At 42.0% G+C, this 8,575-nt stretch overlaps 1 non-coding gene across 1 annotated transcript; it reads left to right on the top strand.

The window, feature by feature from the left end:
* Nucleotides 1-1,386: 1,386 nt before the first annotated feature.
* LOC120095752 (small nucleolar RNA SNORA17) lies at nt 1,387-1,518 on the top strand. The gene has a single exon (XR_015633805.1). It is a non-coding gene; the product is annotated as a small nucleolar RNA SNORA17 (small nucleolar RNA).
* The last annotated feature ends 7,057 nt before the right edge of the window (nt 1,519-8,575 follow it).

The following is an 8,575-nucleotide window of genomic DNA, read 5'->3' as shown; positions in this document are numbered from 1 at the left end:
ACAAAAAACTTCAAGGCCTCTCCCAAGCAAGTTGCCTTGAAATAGACAGGAACTTTCCATTTTAGCATTCTTATCTATGGAAGCTTTCAGAGACACACCAAAACTGCATCTCTTTAGTACACACCTAACGAATGAATGAAATGTCAATTTAAGCCTCTGCATTTTGCTAACTATTAGTTGTTCTACAAGTTTAAGTATCCTGTAACAACAATGGAAACAAACTCTTACTTAGACAGTGGACTCTAGAAATTCGAAATTATGTGCTGTTTTAATAAGCCATAGAGATGATTCAGTATTTTAAATCTTAAAATTTGTTTTCTACATTCAGTAATAAAACATAACTGTTCATTATTTTTCCCTTCTGTGAAGGGGCATTATTATCATAACTCATATATTTTGCCATAGTCACCGTGAGAGTTAGCTAAGCAAACAAGGGGTGGGGCTGGGCCAAAGGCACAGCCACAAAGGCCTCTCAGGCAGGAGGACCTAATTGAGGATTGCCTGAGAGATCAAGGATTGCTGATGAAGACAATGGGGAACTGCTGTTTAGAAGACATGCTTTCTTGGGACCAATGGGGCGCAGGGGGAGGGTATTAAAGGAGCTTGCGGCAGTGCTCAGATGAGCTTGCTGAGGCTTTCTCACCTGCTCCCTGTGTTGTTGATTCCATGCCAACTCACCTCCAACCCCCAAAGGCAGGTAGGGTCAGGCAGCCGGCCATCCAGTGCACAGGCAACAAGAATTAAGTACTAATGATTCAATATGTGAAACTGTCATCGTTATTGTCACCAGCGTCTTTACAGTCCCTTTCCCCATCATTATTTTAAGCCTTACAGTCTCTCCATCTGCTCAGGGTACCACAAGCTTGGTGTCTATGAAGAACAGAAACGTTTTTCTGGTCTCTTTGGGGACTGAGAAGCTGAACACAGTGACAGTGGGGTCTGTGCAGAGTCACTGCTTGATCTTCGGGTCTGCAGAGGGACAGCTTCTTGCTCTGTCACCGTCCTACGGGAAGAGAAGTGAATGAGTTCTTTTGGGTCTCTTTATAATGATATCAATCTCATTTGTGAGGCATAAACCTTCAAAACCAAATCACCCCCTAAAGGGCCTTCTTGCACATACAATCACAAGGAGGCATAGGTTTTAGGTTTGGGGAAGTGCAAATGTCCTATATTTGCAGACTGTAGTTAGCGTTGTAGGAATTGAGATAGAGAATGGCAGGGAAGAATGGGTTAGCGGTCATGGGTTAGACCACAGCTGAAGAACCACATTGAATCTTTGAAGAGCTTGGGATTCTGCAGTGGAACAGATGGCTGGGAATCTGTTGGCATTTCTTAACATTAGAGGCATGGGTAATTTAGTCATAAATTTAAAAATCATCAGCTTCCCTTGACCCTAGAGATTTTGCAGGTGTGACTACTGTGTCATGTGTGTCTCAGTGGGTGGCAGAGAGGACAGAAGCTATATCTATGCTCAATGTTCTGATCTGTGATCACTTGAATGAATAGTACTCTAACATCCCCTGATAAAAGCCGGCCTGTGACAATACCAGTCTAGTGCTAGGCTTCCTGGACAGGGAGTTAGCTTGAAAGAACCACCAGATCGGGGCACAGACAGGGAGCTAGTCTGAGATGACTACTGGTCTGATGCTACACAGGTCTATGTGAACGGACCATGCCTAAAATCTCTGCCCAGTGTCCTAATGCACAGGCAGGGTAGCATTCCTGAGACCATTCCTGAGACAACCTTAGACACTCAGATACCCTGGGTGCTACTAAGAGGAGCAAGTAAGTGTGGAGAAATGGAAGGGACAGATAAACAGAAGAATGTGGACACAGTGAAGAGAAGTAGAACTGGATACTCGAGGGTAGATAAGAACAGCCTGATGTGAGTAGCCAAGGATGTCACCCAGAATTATGGGAGATTCCTGGCCTGTGCTGCCACTGAGGACCACATATAGTTCCATAGCCCTGAAGTAGTACACATTCCTTATCTGGGCTGCCACCTGGGGACACGCTGATGTCTGAGGGCTGTTCACAACTGGCACCAATCCTCACCCGGGAATCCTTAGAGAGCTAACTCTGAGGGCATGAGAGCTAGAGAGCCGACCCTACCTCAGCCAGCTGTAGTACTCCAGAGAGCAGAGCCCAAAACTTGCCTAGGCAGCACAGTAGAACTGACCCTGGGGAGGGCCTGGCTAAGCCACTCCGAGGACGCGAGAGTGGTAGAGCTGGCCCCAACCCCTGTCTGCTGTGTTGTGACATGGGCAAGGGAGAGATTCTGCCTTCTTTTCACCCTTACCACATACAGCAGGCAGGAGAGCTCGCCCTAAGTGGGAGAGCTGTCTCTTCCCCTTACCTGCTACAGCACTCAGCAGATTCTGTAACTCATCTGGATAGCATTGTACCCTGTGACCTCATGGTGAGCCAGTCCTGAGGGTTCAAGTAGGGTAAAGCTGGTCCCTCAACTTGTCTGCCATATGGCAGCATGGGCGAGAAAGAGATGCCCTCCCCCACCCTCTCCCCTTGGCAGCTGTGGCAGGTGGGAGAACTAGCCCTGGGGTCGTGAGAGTTGGGAGAACTGGCCATGACCTTCACTCGCTGTAACAATCAAAAGAGCAGACCCTGCATCTACATGTTGCCTGAGGAGCAGGCTAGAGCTGTCCTTGGTTTCCTGCGTTGTTGGTGAGCTGGCAACACTCCAAGAGTAGCAGAGCAGGAGGGCTGCTGGGCTGACCAGCTTAGATCCCTCTCAGACCCAGATCCAGGGTGTTAAATTGGCCCTCTTCAGCATCTGTGCCATTGATAAACTTCTGGAGAGCATAAGGGGGTTGGTCTGACAGATTGGACACTTCAGGATCTCCATGACACTGATCAACAACAGGACACTCAGGAAGAGTCCCAGTGAGGTTCTAACATTGATAGAGTCGTGGAAGCCAGGGGCCTCGGTACCAGACCAACGAGTCATTGCAATGATCATTTCCAAGCAAAGGCTACACTGTGAGACGCACTGTGACACATTACAATTTCCACATGAGATTTTTTTTTCTGTTTGTGGGGAGGCTTCTAGGCTAGAGGAAGAGTACAAGGGGAGGGGGAGATGATTGCGATTGGAATGCATAATGTGAAATTCACAAAGAACGAATAAAAAGTTAAAAACAGAATAGAGGAAATCATCAGCTTCTCCTGTTAATTATAGATCTGTGCTCAAAGATGTTAACTGTATACTTTGAGATGTATAATATATAATCATTGTATATTTGTTTTAATATTACTAATAAGTAGTTTGATAAAATCTGTCAACTGGCTAATTAATTTCATCAACATAGCTGAAGGGTCCATATATTAATACCATTTTAGACTACATACATAATTTTTGAATCCCATTTTTATAACATGAAGATAGGTGTTTTCAGATAGGTCATACTGGAATTGTAGATGTTTTAATAGCAACTGAAATATTTATCATTTTTTTCTGCACTAAGTTTCACAGTATTTTTTTTTCAATTTAAGGTTGGTTTTAGTGACATAATGGGTTCCTTTATATATTTTCACATACAATCATTCTCAGTTGCTTCCTCACCAACACTCATTACTTTCCCTGTCTCCAGGATTCTCCTTTCTGTCTTAACTATATGTGTATAACCCTCTTAATGTCTGAGTGTATTTATAGGGTTGAATAATACAACTTAATACATTTTTTGTTTTGTTTTAAAAGTCTACTGGTTCAGCTCATATTTAGGGCTCCATATTGGTGAGACATTATGGGTGTAGAGATATTACAGGGAGACACAATCCCACAGCAAACTCCCTGTCCTTCTGCCTCTTAGAAGTCTGACACCAAAAGATATGCCTAAGTGGACAGGAAGAAGCCCATGAGGCCTCAACTCTGTACAAAGAACTATAGGCAAACCAAATGGTATGCTCTTCCCTGGGTGAGACAACGTCTCCTGCTCTCAGCATTTCATAGTAAGAAGCAGAAGTTTTTTAGGAAATAGCTTCCGGGTTCACTTAGCTACATCATTCAGGTGTTGACTGTTAACATTGTTGCTGTTGTGATTGTTTTTGAAAAATGTGTGTATCCTCGGCTCTCCTGGAGCTTGCTCTGTAGACCAGGCTGACCTTGAACTTTTTGCCTGCCTTTGCCTCCAGAGTGCTGGGATTAAAGGCAGATATCACCACCACCCTACTACACTGCTGTGGTTTGAAAAGGTTCCACAACTGCTTTGGTGTTCTTCCATTGGTTGGTAATTATCCCTTTCTACCACTTTGAATGTGGTCTGGCCATCCTTGGAAGTAAGAGTGTGAGGCTGAAATGTTGCTCTGTGACTTTTACAAACTATATCAGAAGAAGCTTTGCAGATTTGGCCTAGGTCTATTTGAATAATTGTTCTCTGAATGCCTCCCTCTTGGGACCAAGTCACTTGACTGTGAGAAGTCCAGGTCACATGGAAAAATCTCATATTGGTGCTCCAGTGGATAGCCCCAACTGAACTCCTGGGTGACAGCTAAGATTGACTACTAAACCTGTGAGGAAGTCATCATGGACGTCAAGCCCTGTTAACTTTCTGATGGCTGGAATAACCACGGAAGATATCTGAGTATTTTCACCTCAGTGATGATTATTTAACTGAGCCTTTCCTGAATTTTTGACAAAAACAACAAACAAAACAACCAAAGAACTACAGGCAACTAAGGAATGCTAAGAGCAGGAGAAATGGTCTACCCCAGGGAGGAGCACGTTCAATGGTTATGTAATATGAAATGGTCATCCCTGAGATCATGCACACAAGTAACATATAGACTTATATTTAGCAATTATATGTATATACCTAAATGAATTTAGAAACAATTAAAGAAAGGTCAAGGATTTGAAAGACAGCAAGGAAAGTGTGAGAGAGTTTGGTGATGAGCATAAAGAAAGGTTGTAATTATAGTATAATGTCAAGGAAAAGCCCTGTATTGGTGTGCTCATACTGAAACAGTGCTAAAAGTCCTGTGTGTGTTACATGCTAGATACTCTCTTTTGTTTTTATTTAAAAAGTGGAGAAGTTCATTGCCCCTTTTTTGATCTTATAGACACAATTGGCTACTATCTTACCATAGCAACTAAAATTGCTCATGACAGTAATTATAAGTTGTAAAAATGAATTATATATTATTAAAAGTAGAGGTTGAACACAGTGAAGTTTTATATTTATATGCATTGATCCTGGTATTTTAATGTGCATATTTATAGACTCATCTGGTTACTGTTGGTTACCATAAAAATTTGAAGACTTATATAAAATGTTGATGCTAATTTAGTGCCTAGTTAAGAATAAGGAAACGTGCTTATTGTTTTTGGACATCCTTTGAAGAATAAGGACCAACAGGGGGCCATATGATGCATCCATTGCTTTGAAAATCACCTTAGTAACTAGAAACCAACCAGCTTGTCTTAATTATTTTAATTTGGGGGTGAGAGGGGCTTTGTTGAATCATTTCAGCTCACTGTCTCCCTTGCTTTCAGTCACTGTTGATCAGAACAGCATTCCCCTCTGAAGGCTCAACCCAGGAGCATCTCACATAGTCATTGGCAGTTCTCAGCTCTTCACAGACTGTGGCACCAAAGACATTGCCTTTTTGTTGGCTGCAGTCCACTCAGCTCACTCTCAGCCTTGTGCCTCGAAACTGGTTTTCATAAAACAAATGATCCAGGAAAGATACAAAAGGGTAAGCCAAAGAGGTTACTGGTTCTCTTGGAAATGCATCCCATTTCTTATGGCACATCCTATGAGACAAGTCCTGGTATAAAATAGGAGACTCTTCCACAGATGTGTAAATAGCTAGAGAGAAGAAACACTGGGAGATGGCCTGCTTTACTGGCGTCCCCAAAAGATGAGTGGCTTACTTTGTTAGGAAGACTTTAAAGACTTTGGAATATCTTAGCAAAAGCAGGAGGAACTTATCCACACACACACTGATCCTTATCTTCATTGACTTTCTCTATGGTGGTCTTAGCTTTACAAGGATCTGAACTTCTCTACATAGCAAACTGGAAGGATGCTTCATGGGGGCACTGAAATAAGGCCCTAGTATGCTTTCTACAGCATCTCATGGCTGGAGTCTACCGTCAGAAGGCTTGTTATGTGTATCTATGGCTTTAAAATGTCTCTTTGGAGTTTAGGATCCAGTTTTCCTTTATGGACAAAAGAAGAGTGATCAAAAGCTGTCAAATTTTCAGTAGATTCTGTTGATGAGGTCAAAGTAAATTATCTTTCTCATATACAAGTTTTTGTAAAACATAATAATGATATATTAAGCTCTGGTGAAAAGTACACACACACACACACACACACACACACACACACACACACACACATATTCATAACCATGGCTTGTGAGTACAATCATAGTTGGCTGGACTTGGAAAAATTTATTAGAACTATGTACAATTTTCTTAAAGAGCAGATAAATTGAGGCGTATTTACACCCTCCTGATACAACCTGGTCCACCTTTTCTCTTTGGTCATCTCTTTAACATGCAGACTTCATCCATGCTGTATAATTGATTCTAGGCATCTGATACACGACAGGCTAGCCACAACCCCAAGGTCTATTTTCAGGACCACGATAGCACTTCCCATATCTATTTATCCTGTGTTTTAGAGTTCAACTTAAAGAGTTACCTAATTACACCAAGGGAGTCATAACTTCTTTTTATATTTCCTTAAGCTGTGAATGGCTTGGGAATGGCGGCGAGGGAGAGAATATTCTCGACCTGAAGAATGATGCTTCCTTCTCTTTTAGCTTGTTAGCCACATGTGGTGGCTGATATTATTGTTCCCAAAGGTGTGCTCTTCACACAAGGCATGCATCTCGCCCCTTTCCCATATGAATGCCAGTGCCTCCCACCAGCAGTAATGTACCACACCATGTGATTTGATCTGTGCAATAGGATATAAATCATGAGTCATACACCATTGCTTAGTAGAAAAGAATTCTCCATCAGCTTGGGTCCTGACGGTATGTGTAGTGGGAACAAGCAAAAGTTCAGTTACTCCTATATCTGCGAGAGGAAAATACGTGTATGCAGGTTCCAAATAAAGGGATTTCAAGGTTGATTATTTGCATAATCAAACATAGAGTATCAATGAGCTGTGGAAGAATCATGTGCTGTCATAGGCCATGCAGACAAGCCGTGAAGGCTGCCAATCATAAGATGTCTCCTTGCTTTTCTTATACAGTGCTGCTGTCTCCATCCATCATTCCACACACTATAAAGTAACAAAGAATAATGCATTCAACTGTCAAGGATATTCATCGGTGTTCATTTTCCTTTACTCTAGAAAAGCTAATCAATAGGTATGGGGATGGGAATTGAAATATTTGTGTTGGGACCCCCACGGGGTTTAGCCAGCAGATAGCGCTGAGTGTCTTTACTGCTGCTTCTGTTTCATGCCTCCAAGTGCAATGTGACCAGCTCCCGTGGCTGTGACTTGTGCTTGTCCTCACTTATGATGATGGGGAAGTTCAAAGATGCTTCCAGAAACCTTGATGCTGAATTTGTAGTGGAATTATCTCAACGTAAAGTTTGAGAACAGCTGCTCTCTACAGCTTTACCAGAAGATGATAATGTTTCATATAAAATAAGCAAATAAGTCTATTAGAACTTGTAGTGTTATTCAAATATTGAGGGTTTTTTTTTCAAGAGGTTTGTTAATATGTTATGGTCCAATTTTCATTCTTAGCTAAGATAGTTTTATTATTTTAATTTATGTTTTATGTGTGTTTCTGTGTGAGTGTAAGTCACGTGTGTACATTGTTTAAGAAGACAGAAAAAGATCCCTGGGAGCTGAAGTTTCAGTTAGTTATGAGATTTGCATGCTGGGACTCAAGCTAAAGTCCTAACCATTGAGCTTTCTTTTCAGCACCAAAATTTTCATTCTTGAGAGATACTTTAATTAGCTTTTCTCTTGGGACATGAGACAAACCTGCTTGGCTTCCAAGACTCAGTTTGATGTTGATGTTTTTTTTTTCTGGAAAATGCTTACACCTGTACAATATGATCTCAGAAATAAGTAGGCTTAGTCAGGGTCTATTCATAGTTATTTGCACCTGGATTCTAAGATGGCTTGGCCTTTGGTCTGAAGATTATGTTTTATTACTCATTTTTATTAATAAATATGATGCTGTAATTATAGGTGCTTTCAGTTTTGTATAAAATAGAATAACTCTTCTTACATTTTCCCCATCTTTATTAAATTGGGTATTTCTTGTTTACATTTCAAATGTTATTCCCTTTCCCGGTTTTCAGGCCAACAACCCCCTAAACCCTTGACTCTCCCCCTCCCCTTAAACATGGGTGTTCTCCTCCCTATCCTCCCCCTACTATTGCCCTACCCACAAGAATCCCGTTCACTGCGGGTCCAGCCTTGGCAGGACCAAGGGCTTCCCCTTCCACTGGTGCCCTTACTAGGCTATTCATTGCTACCTATGGAGTTGGAGCCCAGGGTCAGTCCATGTATAGTCTTTGGGTAGCGGCTTAGTCCCTGGAAGCTCTGGTTGGTTGGCATTGTTGTTCATATGGGGTATC

This window comes from Rattus norvegicus, chromosome 11, assembly GCF_021556685.1.
Source record: "Rattus norvegicus strain SHRSP/BbbUtx chromosome 11, alternate assembly SHRSP_T2T, whole genome shotgun sequence".
Lineage (NCBI taxonomy): Eukaryota > Metazoa > Chordata > Mammalia > Rodentia > Muridae > Rattus > Rattus norvegicus.
Note: the sequence above shows the minus strand (reverse complement) of the source record. Positions and strands in the feature narration are given on the sequence as shown.